The sequence below is a fragment of the Manis javanica genome, chromosome 1 (assembly GCF_040802235.1).
Source record: "Manis javanica isolate MJ-LG chromosome 1, MJ_LKY, whole genome shotgun sequence".
Taxonomy (NCBI): Eukaryota; Metazoa; Chordata; class Mammalia; order Pholidota; family Manidae; genus Manis; species Manis javanica.
In genome coordinates, this window is record NC_133156.1 from 98,775,030 (window position 1) to 98,793,859 (window position 18,830).

General features: G+C 37.7%; 2 long non-coding RNA genes across 5 annotated transcripts in view; one reads left to right on the forward strand and one right to left on the reverse strand.

Moving 5' to 3' along the window:
- Positions 1–18,830, reverse strand: part of LOC108384545 (uncharacterized) — a 758,195-nt gene that overhangs the window by 592,863 nt on the left and 146,502 nt on the right. The window lies entirely within an intron of this gene.
- Positions 11,787–18,501, forward strand: LOC140848572 (uncharacterized). Its single transcript, XR_012129712.1, has 4 exons — positions 11,787–11,922; positions 13,409–13,554; positions 14,011–14,202; positions 17,376–18,501. It is a non-coding gene; the product is annotated as an uncharacterized lncRNA (long non-coding RNA).

Here is an 18,830-nt window from a genome sequence, read left to right on the forward strand (position 1 = left end):
GTATGCATCTACCAATTTAGAGTTCTGGTTATCTCTGGCTAGGCCTAAGATTCGAGTCATTTAGAAACAAAAGTAGATTAAACAACAAAGGCAATGATACTGTTTTCAAACCTTTTTTTGCAATGTCAGCACTACTTAGGAGCAGAGGAGATGGGTCTTATCCCGTCGTCATCCAAGATCTTGATTCTGAGGATGCCCTTGGCTACAAGTAACAAAAAACTCAGATGCAAATGCCTAATTAATGAATTCGAAAATTTATGACTCACCTACAAAGAAGTACAAATATAGGGAAGCTCTACACATACTGTGGTATATAATAAGAAATATATTTGGTCTTTGTTCCAGTTCCTGGCACAGAACTCCTAAAACCCTTAGAATTTCCTGAGCCATAGGAGCAGCTTTTGTTTTTCATAATGGGCCCCTTCCCATCACCTGAGTTGATGCTAATGATGTGGCTTAGGGAGGGGCCCCTGGATGGCTTTATGATGGGGCTAGTCAAGACCCAATGGCTGGAAGGTTGGAACTTTCAGCACCACCCACCAATCTCCAAAATGGAATGAAAGGCTGGAGATCAAGCTCTATAAAAACTCTTAAAAATGAGACTTTATAAGCTTCTGTATTGAGGAACACATCAAAGAGCTTCGGAGGGTGGCATGCACAGAAGAGGAAGGAAGCTCTGTGAATACTTCCCCCCATACCTTGACCGATGCATCTCTTCCATTTATCTGTTACTAAGGTATGCACTTCACAATAAATCTATAGTAGTAAGGAAAACACTTCCCTGAGTTCTATTAGCCATTTTAGCAGACTATTGACCCTGAGGAAGGGGTTGTAGAAACCCTTTGATTTATAGCCAGTTGATGAGAAGTACTGGTGGTCTGAGACTTGCGACTGGCATCTAAGGTAGAGGCAGTTTTGTGGGACTGAGCCCTTCACCTGTGGAGTCTGGCTAACTACCAACACTTAGCATCAGAATTGAATTGAATTGTAGGACATCCAGTTGGTATCTGGAGAGTTGGAGAACTGGTTGGTGAAAGGAAAATCACACACACATTTAGTGTCACAAGTGTGTAAACAGAAACAGAGCATAATACATACCAAGCTGGGTTCTAGTTCAAGGCTTGGCAACTACAGCCCACAGGCCAAATCTGGCTTACTGCTTTTTTTTTTCTTTTCTGGTATTTGAAGTTCTATTGAAGCACAGCCTTGGCCCTTCATGTATTGTCTTTGGCTGCTTTTGTGCTGCAGCCAGAGAAATGAGTAGTTGTGACACAGATCATATGACCACAAAGCCTACAATATTTGTTACCTGGCCTTTCACACAAAAAAGGTTGCAGATCCCTGCTCTACCTCTACGTCTATCTTCTTATAATATTTAGGTTTTGTTTTCTTCTGTGTATTGACTCTGCTCAGATTCTAAGCCTACCCTAGGTCAAAAAGTAGATAATCCAGGTATCATATCCAAGTTGAAAATTATCCCAAGCAAGAAGAAACACACATATATAATACACACATATATAATCTTTTGTAAGAACAAGGAAGATTTTCCTAGAAGCCCATTGAATACTTTTACTTATGTAGCATTGACCTAAAACATATCGCAAGCCAATGCCTGAACCAGTCACTTGTAAGCAAACCAGAACTGTCAAGATTGGCTTAACCTAATCAGAATCCACTCGCTGGGGACAGGTCAGGCTCTCCTGAAGCACGTGGCCATAGGGTGGATATATAAACCTCTCCTGAAGCACATGGGAAGAAGGTGGATATAAACCAAACCAGGACTCTTTTAGGACAGAGGATGGTAAGGAAATGAATGCTGGCTATCTTATAGGTTCAAAACTCTAGGGACCAAGAGATCTCTGCAATAAAAGGGATTATTAAGCCTTTTACAGGTATTAGCAGTAAAAGGAAAGAGTCCTAGGACAGAAGTTTCTGCTTTACCAGCAGCAAGGCCAGTTGACAGAAACAACTTGTCCACCAAATTCAAGAAACAGGGAACATTTATAAGGTGTCTCAAGGAAGAAAGTTCTTTAAATTCATATTAGCTAAAGGAAGGTAGGCTAAGGTGGAATGGAGAAAAGTCTAGGGATATGTGGTTAGCTCATAGAGAAGTCTTGTAGAGTGGTTGTTGATGGTCAGACACTGTTCACACGCGAGGGGGATGAGGGGGTTATGGGGACCTTCCAGATAACTGCTGAAATGACTTCCTCCAGGAATGTGGAATTCCTGGCTAACTATGGCCTGTGGCTATTGACTGATTACCTTCCCTTGTCTCTCTCCTGCATTCTCTGGCACTTATATGTCACTTAATTTTAGGACATTTCAGATTTTTTCTTTACAATACCAAAAGGAGAAGTTATAGGAAAGGTAGAAGAACTGAGCTTTATCTGGATACCCACAGGGAAAAGCAGTAACAGGAAAGACACAGAACAGCATGAAGAAGATTTCAGAGAGGAATTGGGGAAGAAATACATGCCACCCATTTTGAGGTTTTCTGTAGCTAGCCCTGACAGTATACAAAAGAATGACTGCCTTACTGTTCACATGGCCTCAGTGTATGTAAGCTATATACTCCCCTGAACAGTAGCAGGAAGAAAAGAACCACAAATCCAGTTCTCCTGGGAAAACTCTCTGAAATAATTCTATGATCATTTGTTCTTAATAACTACATCACACATTTGATGCAAGTCATCAGTGCAGATCCAAATGACTTTTAAAAACTATTATTAAAAAAGGATTCATAAGGTATTCTTTCCAACCACCACTAATCAATAAATACTCAACACATACAATATGTCAAAATGTAGAATTGTAATAGCATAAACAAGATGTATACCTCATGTTTTTATATCCACAGGAAAACTTTTCATAATTTTAGTATAGGAAAATAGTTTTTAAACATTTCCTATGTATAGGTCTTCTCTGATAAATGAAAGGACATGGCAAGTAGATTAAGTAAAGGTAAGTGTGGACACACTGTACTATATTCTTTCAGTTGAATAATTTTATGGGTTCTGACCTTCAGTGATGTGTATATTTGATACGTCCCACTTGCTCTCAAACATACATTGTTAGATCTTGTTAATGATTTCACCAAATTACAAGTTCCTTGACAGATTGTAGGCCTGCCCACCCACACCGCATGGCAGGCATTCTGTTTCTTCCCAATAAGCCTTCCCTATAATAGGTGCTCAGCATAAATTGAATAAAAACCTGTACTGTTTTAGCAATCCAGTTTTAAAATGATCCGTGTTTCAAAATTTTATTTATAAACTTGAACTTGAAAGTCAGGTCAATGTTTCCCTTTAAAATAAATGTTAAAAATAGTAGTTAGGTCTGTATAGTAGTCCATGAAAGATTCTTTAATAACACAGCTAGTATAATTTACATTTACAATGAAAAGCAGGAGAAAATCATACTAATAAAAGGCTGCACGATCCCTTTAGAAGTTCATGATTTAATCAGAAAGAGCAGCCTTGAAAAGGCTTGGCAAGGAATGCCTCCACAGTGACCAGCATCCCAGCCAGAGACAGATCCTAGCCCAAAATGCCACCCTATTTCACGATCACTAGCTTTCAAAAATTCCTTTTCTGGCTTTTGGTGTGTCAGCACATGCTGAAAAATTACACCAGTACACTGGCAATGTTATCTAATGGACACTAGTTCAAGTAAATGAATATTTTCATGTTGTTTGACTCATTTGCCAAAAATCTTTACATGCCAGTTAGTTGCCTTGGAGAAAGGGAAAGGTAGCTTGGGTGCGGTGGGGTGGAGAGGGGGCAGAATGGAGTTAGGTGAGGAACACTGTACAATTTCTCAATTAATGAGGACAGTATTTTTCAAAATACTTTCAAACACTTAAAAATATATCAAGTACCAAGTACTTGAGTTTACCACTGGTTTTAGGTCTTATTTATAAAGTCTTTTGTTAAAAACAATCTCTCTTAAACTTAGGATCAATTTTTTTCTTTGCACAGATACTTAATACAGATATAGAAATGGGTTTATTAGTCCACTCTGCCTCTGTTTAGCAACTCAAAATTCTTAGAGTGAAATTCAAGTTATCATGCTTGCTTGCTCCCTGTAGCATGTTTTATAATTAGCATAATTAGTCAAAGGGGGCCAAAGGGGGAGGTCATATCATTTGTTTCCCAGGAACATGCCCTGGGATGTCTCACTAGTGTTTTCACTAATGGGGAGAGCAGAGGTTGTATAAATCTTACTCCTCAACTGGACTCAAACAAAAGAGTTAATTTCCAATATCCAAATTACTTATATTTTAAGACTGGCTCAGGGTAGATTCATTTTTCAGCAATGTTTAATTAAAGTATATAAAACAAAATTATTGTCTAGGTGATACTTTGTCTAAGTTAAAATTCTTCATAATCACCAGATTTAAGGTAATTAAAATATTTGGTGATTATTTGAAGAAAAGGATGCACTGTTTTGTAAAAGGGATGCCCACTTACAATAAATCAAGTAATAACACAGAATTTTAAAAATCACCTCAACCTCCCAAATTACCATTCATGGTTGGTAGACAACTTTCTACATCTCTGTGAATATGGACAAGCAAAGGATGGGAAGATAGCTTATGAATAGACTGAGATAATTTTATTAAAATATATCCATATTCTACATTCCACTTTTGAATAAAAAGCTTGAGTTTAATTTTACTTGAATTAACAGAGATAAAATGATACTAACGAAATAGCAAAGTTTTAGACAGATTCTTCCAATGTTAAAAATATACATAAAGCCTTTAAGAAATAAGAACAATTTTTCTTTAACTTTAGGCAGTATACTTGAGGTAGGGCAGGGACACGGGACAAGCATCATGATTGACTTTTCCTGCCTATGATGAAAAATGCTGAAATATAAACAGTATGGTAAGAACAGGAGGGTCTCCATCTTAAGACTAAGATTCCATTTTAAAAAGCAGAGAGTTGAGAAGTAAAATGCATAACATATTCTCTGGTAATCAGACAATAACCCAACAGTCTACCTTAAGGCAGGACAGGCAGTCTTAACTGACATATCCCCACTCTTTGAGGGTAACCATTACCTTGGAGAAGAACAGGATAAATAAATCCCTTGTGTTGGGTTTTTGAGCAGAATCAACTGGAGGACTGATAATAAAGGAAAGGAGACATAGTGTCTCTCACCAGAGATAAGCACCTTGAGACCACAAGTCAAGCCTATGCCCAACAACCTCCCCTCTGCCCTTTGCCCCATTCTTGAAAGCCTTAAAAGACAGAGTCCCCATTCAGTGCGCCTCCTCTCTGAGGATGTCCACACTTTCCTTTCTTTGAGTACTTTCAAATAAAGCTTTCTCACTGCTCAAATTATTGCTGTTTGCCCTTTGCTATTTAATTTTATTTCCAAGTCTTCACTCTGTCTCTGCTTTACTCCTAATGTTATGAAAAACTGGAACACCTGGACTGGATTGCTGATGGAAGAACGAAGCAGCACTCGGAGGTCTTGAAGGGTGGAGGTTTATTTTACACGGGTGGGCTTAGAGGATAGTAATTTCCAAAGGTCTGAGCCCCGAGCACAAGCAAGGGGAGCAATTTATACTTTTATATGTGGCAACTCGGCATGGACAGCAAACAGGGCAAAAGAGGAGCCGTGGGAGTGAGAGCCCAGAGAAGGAGGGGAGGAGGGCTGGGAGTGTTCTGCTGACCTTGATGGCTGTGTTGAATATTTTCCTTATCATTAAAAAAATAGGAAGGGGCTGCTAAGAGTTCAGATTTGGACCTGTGCATTTCTGTCACCTGGGTGACCGGGGGGAAACTGCAGCTGTGTGATCTGCTCTTAGTAGCCTACCTGAAAATCTCCTTTCTTTGCGAAGTTCTAAATATATAATCTCACTCCATCCTGTGCTCCATGGCTCCCCAAATCCTGGAGCATTAGGGGCCAGTCCCCATGCTGTGCAGATCCAACTGGACACAGGATGACCCTGGCATCAGGATTAGCAAGAGAATCTTCCCTAGGCCAAGAACTTACCCTCTTCCCTTCTGCACTTACCTGTTCTCTGCTGCCTGCAAGGCGGCTACCATTCCCTGCTGCTCCTGCTTTAATGAATTCCTTCCTTACCTGCACTCGTCTGACCTGCTTGAGCATTCTTTCTTGCTCAGAGTCAAGACCCTCCCCCATCCAGGTTGGGGTTCCTCCTAGTGCTGCACCTAGTGTGCAGGGAGAGACCTCCCCAGATGCAGCTACACGGAAACATCCTGACACCCTATAAAAGATAAAGTACTAATTTTACATTTCTTCCTAACCTCCTTCACATATTCTTTATTAGTTCAACACCTGTAATATTTGGATTCAGTTCTGCAATCAAACTTCTCACAGTGGTTTCAAGTTTTAAATTAAAAGTGTTCAAAGATTAGTATCAGTTCTTTTCAACAGCTTTTCCATTTGCTCTTTATTTTGATTCACCCTTTGGCAAGATTTCATAGTAGATTATTCAAGAGCTCTATTTCCCTGGATTATTTCATGTCAATCTGTAGCCTTCACACTTGATAGACAACTTGACCTTTTATATAACTTTTAGCTCATATTTATTTCTCTTAAGCTTTCTAGATAATATTCAACTATCTTGTATTACTTATTGTTGCTTTGGGGAAGGTATCAGAAGTTAGGATACCAAGACAACAGAAATATGTTCTATAATTTAAAAACATTTGAAACAGAAGGCTAACATTCTGAATATTGCAAGGGGTCAGCAACAGGATCTTACTTATTAAAGGGACAGAAGAAGGATAAGCAATATTTTTTTTGCAGGCCTATCATCACCAAATTATTTTTCAATTGTATAAAAACATGTGTTAGGTGTTATATATGTTCTACAAGTAATGAGAATCTGGCAATTTCAAGTTATTTTACTACTTGTAAAATGAGGATATTATAATACCTATGACATAATTCTTATATTAAATGAGATAAAGCATAAATCAGTTTGTAAGGTGTCTGATGCAATTGGTCAGTAAATATATGTAGGTATGTAGGTGATGGTTTGGTGGTAAATGTTTTAACAGCTATCTGGAGAGAGGGGCAACTGAATATCCATGGTGTAAATATTCTCACCATGGCTGATTTCAAGCTACCAACATATTTCACTAACCTGGGAGCTTGGAAGAGATGTACACAATCAGAGCACCATTGTATTTATGTGGACATTAGGAAAAGAGAAAACAAAAATTAGAGTAAAAAAGAAAACTTCAGGGTTGAAATATCCTAGTGTTAGAAAAAGCATAAAACCTAAAAGTGATTTATTCCCACCAGGAGGTTTAAACATTTAAACAATGAGATATTGATGAAAAGCCCATGTGATAAAGTACATGCCAGGAAGTTGCTCAGGCTGAAAGGGGGAAAGGAAATTGAGAAGGAACAGGCTGTGCATATTCACGGAAAAAGAACTTTTGAACCAGCCAATAAAATTAAGACAAATGTAAAGAAAGCCTAATGTGGGTATAACTTGCTTAGGCAATGTCTGGGAAGGAATGTGAACCCTGTAGTGCTCAGCCAGTGAGGAACCAGGGGAGAGACTCGCATGCTAAGGAATAGAATGCTTGTAACCACCCTGGGTGAGGATGCTCACCAGACACCCGTTCTTTCCTGACTGCTATTAAAGCCTTGCTCCACTGTTCTCTTTGTCTCCATGTCCACTTACTGAGTTCAGACCAGTGAAAGTATTTTTCACACTAGGAAGTGCAATATGAGAGGGATAACCTCTCAAATAAATACAGGGTAAGCCTGAAAATACTGAAAAACAAAGGCATTAACAAGACATTATAACAGGGAGACCTAGTTGGAGTAAATTTTTGAAGAGGTAACTTTTAGGCTGATTACTAAAATGTAGGTATTTCCAGGCAAAGTTCCAGGAATGGAAATCCAAGTCCCATTAGATGCAAAAAGCATGTTTCAAGACTTAAGGAAAGGATTTTTCTCTGATATTAACTTTGGGCATCTGGTTGAGATCCTAGAGCCAGAGGGTTACATGTGGACAGCCAGGGCCTCCACAGCTGCTTTGGGGCCTAGATATGGCCCTGAGTCCTGTTAGCAGTCTCCACTGCAGTGCAAACACCCACAGTGAGACACTGCAGTCACAGGAATACACTCTGACAGCTAGGACCCTGCAGCTGCTAGTGTACCTGTGGTTTGCCCCAGCCCTTGCTGATGGCCCTGGCCCCTGACACTACATATATGTCTGCAACAGGCCTCTGCCACTATATAGGTACCTGCTTTCCCTCTAAGATCAGGACCAATATAAGGGTGACCACTGTCATAACTCCTTTTCAACATAGTACTGGAAGTCCTAGCCAAAGCAAATAGGCAAGAAAAAGAAATAAAAGGCACCCAGATCAGAAAGGAAGAAGTAAAACTGTGTCTGTTTGCCAATGACACGATCTTGTATAGAGGAAATGCTAAAGACACCACCCAAAAACTGTTAGAACTAATTAATGAATTCAAGGACATTTCAGAATATAAAATCAGTATACATAAATCAGTTATGCTTCCATACACTAACAATGAGCTATCTGAAAAAGAAATTTAAAAACTGATACTATTTATAATTGCACCAGAAACAATAAAATACTAAGGAATAAATTTAACCAAAAAATGAATTATCTATACACCAAAAAACTAACATTCATGAAAGAAACTGAAGACAACACAAATAGAAAAATATTTTTGTTCATGGATGAGAGTTAATATTGTTAAAATTTCTACACTACCAAAGACATCTATAGATTCAATGCAATCTCTATCAAAATTCCAAGGGCAGTTTTCACAGAAACAGAAAAGGCAATTCTAAAATTTGTATGGAACCACAAAAAGATCCCAATAACCAAGTAATCTTGAGAAAGGAGAACAAAGCTGGAGGCATCACATTTTCTGAATTCATACTACACTATAAAGCTATAGCATAGCACTGGCATAAAAACAGACACATAGACCAATAGAACAGAGCTGAGAGCCCAGAAATAAACCCACTCACATATGGTCAACTAATATTTGACAAGAGAGCCAAGAATACTCAATGGGGGAAAGAATAGTTTATTCAATAAATGGTGCTGGGAAAATTGGATATTCATATGCAAAAGAATGAAATTGAACCCCTATCTTATACCTCTCACAAGAATTAACTCAAAATTAATTAAAGGATTTCAACGTAAGATCTGAACTATAAAACTCATAGAAGAAAACAGGGGAAAATCTCCTTAATATCCATCTTAACAATGATATTTTGGATATAACAGCAAAAGCACAAGCAACAAATCAAAAATCAACAAGTGAGACTACTTAAAACTAAAAAGCTTTTACACAGCAAATGAAAGCATCAACAAAATGAAAAGGCAACCTAGGGAATAGGAGGAAATATTTGCAAACCACATATCTGATAAGGGTCAATATTCAAAATAAATAAGGAACTCATTCAACTCAACAGCAAAAAAAAGAAAAAGAAAAAGAAAAATCAATTAAAAAATAGGCAAAGGACCTGAACATTTTTCCAAAAAAGACATATGGCCAAAAAGTACATGAAAAGGTGCTCAACTAAACACCAGGGAAATACAAATCAAAACTACAACGATATATCACTTTGTACCTGTAAGAATGTCTGTTACCTAAAACACAAGATAAATGACTTTATTTGCTATTGTCATTATTTGTTATTAAATAACATTATCTTTTTAATATTAATAAATATTGACTTGGATATAGAGAAAAGGGAACCTTGATTCACTGTTGGTAGGGATGTAAATTTTTAAAGCCACTATGAAAAACAGTATGAAGTTTCCTCAAAAAAATAAAATAGGATTACTATATGATCCAGCAATTCCACTTCTGGGGTATATATCCAAAGGAACTGAAATTACTGCCTCAAGGAGATATCTACACTGTCATGTTCACTGCAGCATTATTCACGATAATCAGATAAGGAAACAACCTAAGTGTTCATAGACAGAAGAATGGATAAAGAAAATAAATCGGTAGATATAGATATAGAATATACAAAATGGATTATTCAGCCATAAAAAAGGAAATCTTACCATTTGCATCAACAAGAATGGACCCTGGAGTATTATGCTAAATAAGTCAGACAAAGACAAACACTATATGATCTCATTTATATGTGGAATCTTAAAACATCAAACTCATAGAAATTGAGAGTAGACTGGTGGGTGTGGAATATGGAAGTTGTTGGTCATAGGGTACAAAATTTTAGTTATAAGATGAATAAATCCCAGGGATCTAATGTAAAGTATGGTGACTACAGTTAGCAATACTGCATTACATACTTGAAAGTTGCTGTGAAATAGATCTTAAATATTCTTACCACAACAACAGCAAAAAGAAAAAAAGGGTAATTATGTGATATGAAGGATGTGTTGTCTAACTTTATTGTGGTAAACATTTCACAATATATATGTTTATCAAATCATCACATTGTCCAGCTTAAACTTACATAATATTATGTTAATTATATCCCAATAAAGTTAGGGGGGAATTTTAACAACAACAGAAAAGAATAACTTAGAACCTATTCTGACCAAAGAAGAAAAAAGCACAGCTTGAGACCAGACAGGTAGGCAGGGGTCAGATCCCAGACTGCTGTGTGCACCAGCCATGATAACGTGTTTGTGTTATATTGCAAGTGCAATATGAGGCCACTGCAAGCTTCAAATAATGGGGGAACATGCAATTTGAGAGTAAAAAGTCATTCTGAATGCAGTACAGGTAAAGGATTGTGAGAGGACTTAAGTATGAGAGTTCAAGAGCTGTGAGGAAGACAAGGAACAATTAGGAAGTTTGAGGCAAGAAGCTGTGAAAGCACGTGCAGGAGAAAGGTGATTTTGAGCTGATCCAGGTTGGGGAACACAAAGATGAAGAGACATAGAGAGATGCAACATATGCTAGGAAAAGAGTTGTCAGGATGTGGGAATGCAGGAGAGGTGGAAGTCAAAGACAACTTCCAGTTTCTGGCTCCCACAAGCGGGCTGATAGAGGCACCACGTCCTGAGAGCAGGAGGATCCAGGAAGATTCGCACCTTTCAGGAAAAAGACTGAGAGGTCAGTGACACGTCCAAGTGAATTTCAGAATATCCTTTCCAATAAGTGGTTCTGGTCTTCATATGAGCTTGAGATTGAGATTTATCTATATATGACTAGGATTTAAACAAAGATGTATATGAAAATTCAAGAGGAGGAGCACAGAATAAGACCAGAAAAGGGCCCAGGATGAGTTCCAACAATCATTGCCAGCTAAGAGGAGACACCTTTAGCGGAGACTGATAATGAGCTGTCCGAGAAGAAGGAAGGATTTAAAAGAATGTGATATTATGAAAACCAACAGATAAAATTTTTCAAAGAGAGGGAATAATTAACAACTTAGAGGTCACATAACATGAGTAAAATGTCCATTGATTTTAGCAATTTGGGAAGTTATCGGTAACTTTAGTGAAAATAGTTTCTGGGAAGGGATTGGGGTACAATCCAGGTGTCAGTGGCTTGGACAGAAAATGATTCTATCACATGATTCCTCTGCTTTTGAATGTAAATTCATGCCACTAAAACGGCCCAAATTTCTTGAGGATTTGCTCAATTGCATGATACAAAGGGCGATGTGTGTGATAACCGCTTAATAAAGACAGGAATTCGCCTTCCTGGAGTGAGCTACAGTCTCATGAGATTCACACATCCTGCAGAAGAGAAGCATTTAAATTTTCCACAGAATGCAGAAACAAATATGAATCATCTCTGAAGACATCTATCCAACAGCCTTCTTAGGGCTCCTTTCACAGATGGGTGATATGTGCAGAGTTGGATGGAAGAAAGAAGTTAGCTGAAAAACAATACAGTGTTAACTTCCCTTTCCCAGTCGAGCAGCATTAGAAACCAGTGCATCTAAATTGGGTAGGTATAGGGTTTCTTCTTCATTAGTTTTCGGGTGGTGATGATGGGTTTTGTTGTTTTGTAGTTGTCATTATTTGCTATTAAATAAAGTGTTGTTTTAAAACTAAGTCCATCTGTAACTGTGGCATAGCAAAAATGTACTGTTTTCCATCCAAAGCATAGGTGTCATATTTCTAGGCAAACATTTTAAAAGATACATGTGCTCTGTTCCCAAATTCTTCACACTTTTGAAAAGAAGGTTAAATAAATTATGATTCTTTCCTCAGAGTAAGTGATTTTCATTCTACTATGACTAAGAACTACTATTGGTCAACTTCAGGCATTCCTGCTCTGGTTTCTTTAAAAGATCATTTGGCAGACTGAATTATTTCTTCTTGAGTTTAAATATTTGCTTAAAACAGATATTACAAAAGTCTGTTTTTTTTCTCTTTACAGTTGAATGTACAACTGCAAATTAAAAATCTTTAACTAGGAAAATTAATACAAAAGGTGCTTTTACTCTATTTAAATATTTTTCAAATAAAATGTGTATTAGCAATCTAAATTATACATTTTCCCACATTGTGCCATGCATGTAGAACCTGATTATTCTACCATTATCATGGAAATTTAGCTGAGAAATTTAGAAGTTGAGAAAAACCTTAGAGTTCCTCTTAGCCAACAACTAATCACTGAATATTAATATAACAGCATCGCATTTTTTCCACAAAGCCTGCACAATGTTGAGATCAAATTTCTAACCAGACATATGGCAAATATCAGAGATTACCTTTTGTTCTTTTGAAAATACAGATTATAAATGCTGCCTTATGTAAATTCCTCTTTTGGGGACACAATAATGTTAAGGTATAGTCCCATCTTTAATGTACATATTAACCTGATGGGAAATGAGCAAGGAGAGGTGGATCAGGGCAAAAGGGGAGATCAGCCAAGCCATCTTCACTATAATCGGGGCATGAGGAGAGAAAGCCTCAAGGTCTGGGGTGCTGGTAGTGGGAAGTGACAAACAAGAAATGAGAAGAACCAGTGGTTCGGGTGCTCTGTTTATCAGGGAAGGGAGGGAAAGGAAAGCATAAAGACAGGCTGAAGCTTTCAGCTGCAGTGAAAATGGGGAACATATTGAAAGAAAGATGGAAACCTTGAGTGGAGCTAAAGAGAAAGAAGATGAGAGCTCAGGGTCGCACACACAAGTGAAGTTATGGGTGACGCCACCAAGCCAGCAGGAAGAGACAGAAATGAAAGTGGAGCTCAGGAGAGAAAGCAGACCCAGAGAAAATCATTTGTAAGTCATCTATGCAAACATGATGATTACACCAAAAAAGGATGAGCTCTGTGAGGGTAGGAATGAAGAGGAAGAGGGCAAAGGACTCTCCTTGATGCGCACGCGGAAACCCATTACATTAATGGGCAGCAAATGGAAGTTGCAACTGGGCAGAAGGGATCCCTTGTCAAGGAAATACAGGTTCATTTATTCTTTTCAATACAGACAAAAATGCTTAAATCTCATGATTCCATATTAAATGGCAGCTGCAAACAGATTCTATTACAACTTTAAAAATACAGAAGACAAATGAAAATAAATGAGAAACGAGAGGAACCAACTGCAAAATGAAATTTGAAAGTAACATCAAGGTAGGTACACTGTTTTAAAAAACTAAGAAAAATTGGAATGAGTGGGGAAAACAGATTTTTTTAAAAGAGTTTCACTGACTTTCATTTTTCTATTTTCCCTATTATTTGTTGTGGCCAAATATAAGAATCACTATGATCATTTTCCCTTTCTAGAAATGTTAATTTTCCTATTTAAGAAACATTTAAGAGATTCTAAAATTGATTCATATTTTAAAAGCCTTAGTGAGGTTCAGTTTGGGGTACATGTAGAAACTGTTTTAAACATTTGATACCGTTTCTACGTCAGCAACAGGAAAGACTCTCCATCTTTCATGGGGTAATTTCCCATGTGGCTCACAGAAGGAGGAGCCACAAGCCCTTCTTCCCACCCCCTACCCTATCCTAAATTAGGTTTCTTTTATTTCAACACTTTATCTACAGTTAAAAGAACTAAAATTGAATAAACTTATTTTTCAGGTGTGATGAGTCCTTTTTCCTTTCACAAAGTGAAGACCGAAAATCCACCAGCTGTTAACATTTCTTCTGACTTCAAAAATACCAAAATTCAATAAAACAAAGACAAAATGTTTACTAAGATGGGGTGTTAAAAAGTAGAATGAGTATATGATTTAAATACAGCTGGCAACCTTGGATTACTTCTTCAAGAAGGTAGGATATATGCTCCCAATACCCAATAGAGTTTAAAGGCCATTCATCTCCCACACTCTTTCTAAACGCAAAATAGTTCCAGTGCCACAGGTATGCCAGGGCCTTCTGAAGCAGGGAAGTCCAGGGAGCTGGGAGAAAGGAGCTCTGGGGAAAACCCAACACTGTTTGGAAGAAGGGTACATATAATAACAAAACAGAACTCTTGCAGGTGCTTGCAATGTTTAGCGCTCGCTGGCTGAACTGTACCACACTCAGCCCCAATCTCCAGCACCATCCGGTGCCAGCTACCTGCCACTGAGGCTGAGAGATATGCAGCCCCATCAGGTTATCAGTTATCTGTCCCTTGTCAGTCATTCATCCTAGCTATCTTGCACTCACATTGTATTAATAAACTGGGAAAGAGAGCTGATGGTGAATATTTTGGGGCACCCAAAATAATACACTGTGGGTGTCATTTATCTCAACAGAGAGCAAAGGCTCTTCCTCTAACAGTCCACGACTGAGCTTATCAATGGCAGATGCCACCACCTCAGAGTGGTCCTCCCAGGGACCCCATTTAAAATTTCAACCCTCACTCTTCTATTCCAGCTTTGTTCTCTCCTTCTACCTCTCTCTCTCTCACACATACAGCATACACATGTATGTATCTATGATCTGTCTTTGCGTCTCTCTCCTCTACTAGAATGTGAGTTCTGTGAGTTCAGGTATTTTTGTCTGTGGTATTCACAGCTGTATCTCCAAAACCTACAACTATGCCTGCCATAGAGAAGTGCTTGATATCTGTTAAATGAGTGTATGAGTTACACTAATTTTTACTTAGTACCATCAGAATATTTTGCTTATTTTAGATAACCAGATGTGTAGTTAGGTTAATGGTCATATACTAATCCTACATGAGCTCAAGAGAGCCATCATCTTTTTTTCTTACCAATAACACCTTATTAGTTTGAAGATACATGTTTTCTTGCTGATTGTCAAACACATACAATTATTTCAGGACTCACACTGTATTAACAAAACTGTGGATATTTGGGGAGGGTTTTGTACCAGGTGATTATACAGATAAACTCAGGAGGCATTTGACTCTAAGTTATCTGTAGAAGAATAAAAAGCACAATGTATATCTTTCAACCATATCCAACATAGACATATTCTCTCTCAATCAGCACTTTACAAATTGCTAGCTTTGATAAACACAGCCAATGACGGACTCTGCTCAGTAAAAAGGAGTTATTCACCTTTAATGTAGACTCCATCTCAGATACTGGTGATGAAGAGAGGAACAACAAAAATCACAACTATAACTGGCTGCCACTAACTTTTACGGGGTACTTTATAGGCACTACCTCATTACCCTCCACCCTCCCATAACTCCATGAAGTTGCTCCCATTAGTGATCATTAAATGAAGTGGCCCATGTAAAATACTTGGAACCATATCTCACACCTGCTAATTGCTCTAAAATTGTCAGATGTAAGATTATCATTTTAAAGATGAGAAAATTCAGTTAAGCAGCTCACCCAAGATCACAAAGACTGCTAAGTTGGAGAACTGGGATCTGTACCTGGAATTCAATGCCATCTCCAAAGCTGAGCCCTTAGCCTCTGGACAATCCAGCTCTGCTTGGGGTCTGTATCCCCATCCCTAATCTCACTCCTTCATGTTCCAAAACTGTACCTGCATAGAATTTAAAAGGCTAAGTCTGAATAATACAATCAGTAAATATGGTCATTCAAAATTCTTTACTCGAAGAAAACTTAATTCTGAATTTACTGATTTTGTGAGGTGAACATTATTTTGTAAATACTTACATACTGACATTTTTTCTGTTCACATTCACTGCTACTGGTCACTAACTGGACTGGGTCCATGAATAAAATTGTTACCAATTCATCTCAGCTAATTAGAAAGGTGAAAAATCCATTCCTATGTTAGATAACCAGCTATATTTTAATTGCATATAGTAATATGAATAGTTTCAACCCAATATCATGAACATAATTTTGAAAAATTGCTTTAAATTCAATTTCCATCACAGAAGTTCTTTCTTCTCATTGGATATCATGCAAATTATATTTTGCTTTCCACAGGGGGAAAAAAATGAGTTCCTCAATGAAATGAAGTCATGTGCAAACAAAGTAAACATTGCAAAATCATGTAATATTTATAAAAAACTACTATTTGAAAAAAGACAACAGATAAAATACTACTAATAATACCATACTCCAAATAAGTCATGAACGTAACACACCATAAGCCGTGCTTGCATTGCAGCATCTGAAGATGTAGGCAGTCTAGTAAACTGTCTGCCTAATCTGCTGTGACAGCAATAGGAATTTGAGTCAAACAGTATTTCTGTCCTTTTCTATTTCCCTTACAGAATCCTCAAATAACAGCACAAAGATATAAGTAATTCATTTATTTATACATTTCCTATCAAGTATTTTTCTCCCTAATCCACTTTAATGAACAGCTCCTCTAGAGAAAAGAAAGCTGACCATCTGGCAGACACAGTCCAAATACTTATTTTTGTCAGAGTAATTGAATATGAGGATGTGATGAAGAGAATGAGTTTTTGCTGAACAGAGCTGATCCTAAGTCAGCAATTTCTCACTAATCAGTAGCTAATCCCACTTTGGCTGCAGGAAACCTGAAGCTAGTAAAAACTCTAAGCTGCCTTCAAGCACCTAAGAGTCACCTTCTAGAAACAATGACTTCATCTAAGGAGCCAGCCTGTTCTCTCCACACCATCCAACCCTTCAAGAGCTGAAGCTTGTCCAAATTCGGCCTTACGCCCAGATGATCTCAGCCCTCTTTGCATGCCTCTTCAGTTTACTTTATCCTTGTCTTCAACTGCCCTCTTACTTTCTTACAAACAACACTACTTTCTACCACACACAAGTGACTTTTATGTCTTGTTTATACAACAAAAGCATAAATTATTTGAGGATATAGGTTGCAACTAATTCTTCTAAAGCAAATGCTTTTAGAGTAAATGCATGCTTGATTGATTTGAACATAATTGCTTACATGGAATACTTACTCAGTGCTAGCACTGTGCTGCAGAAATCAACTGCCTGATAAACCATTTCTTTAATCTGGTGTGAAGAAGTGAAGTTAATACAGAGTTGAGAAGTACTGGAATCTTCAATTTTCTTTTTTTTTTTTTGTAGGAGGAACTAATGAAGAACTTAAAAATACTACTATTTCCTTCTTGTTTTCCATAATGAGGATCAAGTCCTGTCATCTACTTCCAGTCCTAAGTCCTTGCTATTCAAAGTGTGGCCTATGGGTTGGTCCGTGGCTTTGGCATCACCTGGGATCTTGGTAGAACTACAGCAACAGAGGCCCCACTCCAGACCTAGCAGATCAGAGTGTAAAATTAACAAGGTCCACAGGTGAATTACAAGCACATTAAATCTTAAGTACATGTTCAGTTCATAATTTTTTATTTATAACATTATATTTTGCCTTTTGTTTCATTGTATTGGGTTTTTTAAAAAAGGACTGTATGTCTGATGTAACAAATCAAATGAAGTTGTATGTGTAAAAAGTTAATAATCACTCCCATCCTAGCCACCTGTGATATTCAATGCTAAAAGCTGATTATGTATCTCACATCTTTGTCTAGGTTCATGTATACTTACACAAAAAAATACTTATGCACACAGCTGATAAGTTCTAAGTGATGGAACAAACAATATTATTTTCAATTAGCTCCAGAAGGTAGACACTGACACAAAGAGGCTGTTAACCCAAATCAACATCTGCTGCCTACATCTGCCCAAGCCATTTCTCAGATTCCCTAGGTGCTAATGGGCATTTTCACAGTAATCTATGCACAAATGCCATTCCCAAGCAAAACAACAAAGAGGAATCAAGTGGATGGACAGAATGAATCCACGGTTACAAAGGCCTCAGCCTTTGTATATATTTCACATTATGGTATGCACATGGTGTGGAGAGAGCCAAATATTTATGTAATAAAATCAGCACATTGTGATATTTTCTTTTTCTAATGACAACTGGCAGCACTGACAGTGATGAAAATTACATGGATGCAGAGGATAACAGGCATTATAAGCATGATTTCCCCCTAAGGTCAAATGGTACTACTACAAAGCCAGAAAATGGTTTTGTTAAATGTTCACAAGCGTTCTCTTTAAAATAATGCACATTGCTTAGGCATCTAGGGGAGACTGTATAAGTAAAGAGGAATAACTATTTTTTTAGAAAATAAGAGTTATAACCTATTCTAGGACAACAGGTAGCTGGAATTACCAAAATTAGATAAAGTTGAAGAAAAAGAACAATGTCAACAGTAATAAAAAAGCATATGCATCAAATTATGAACCCATAACTCTTTTGATAAGTGGTTTCCTTAATATGGAACAAGTCTAATTCTGGAACCACCAATATGCACAGTTGTTACATTAGACATTCAGATTAGCTCATGCAGTGATTAGTACATGGCCTGAAAACGGGCTGTAACTATTTTCCTACAGATAGGAAGTTGATGGGTCCACGTAGGGTCCCTCCAAGGGGTGGGTCAGTGAAGGGCCCAAAGCCCTTCCTAATGGAGTTCTCCCTGTGACACAACCCCCAGCAAGGGACACAGGGCCTGTCAT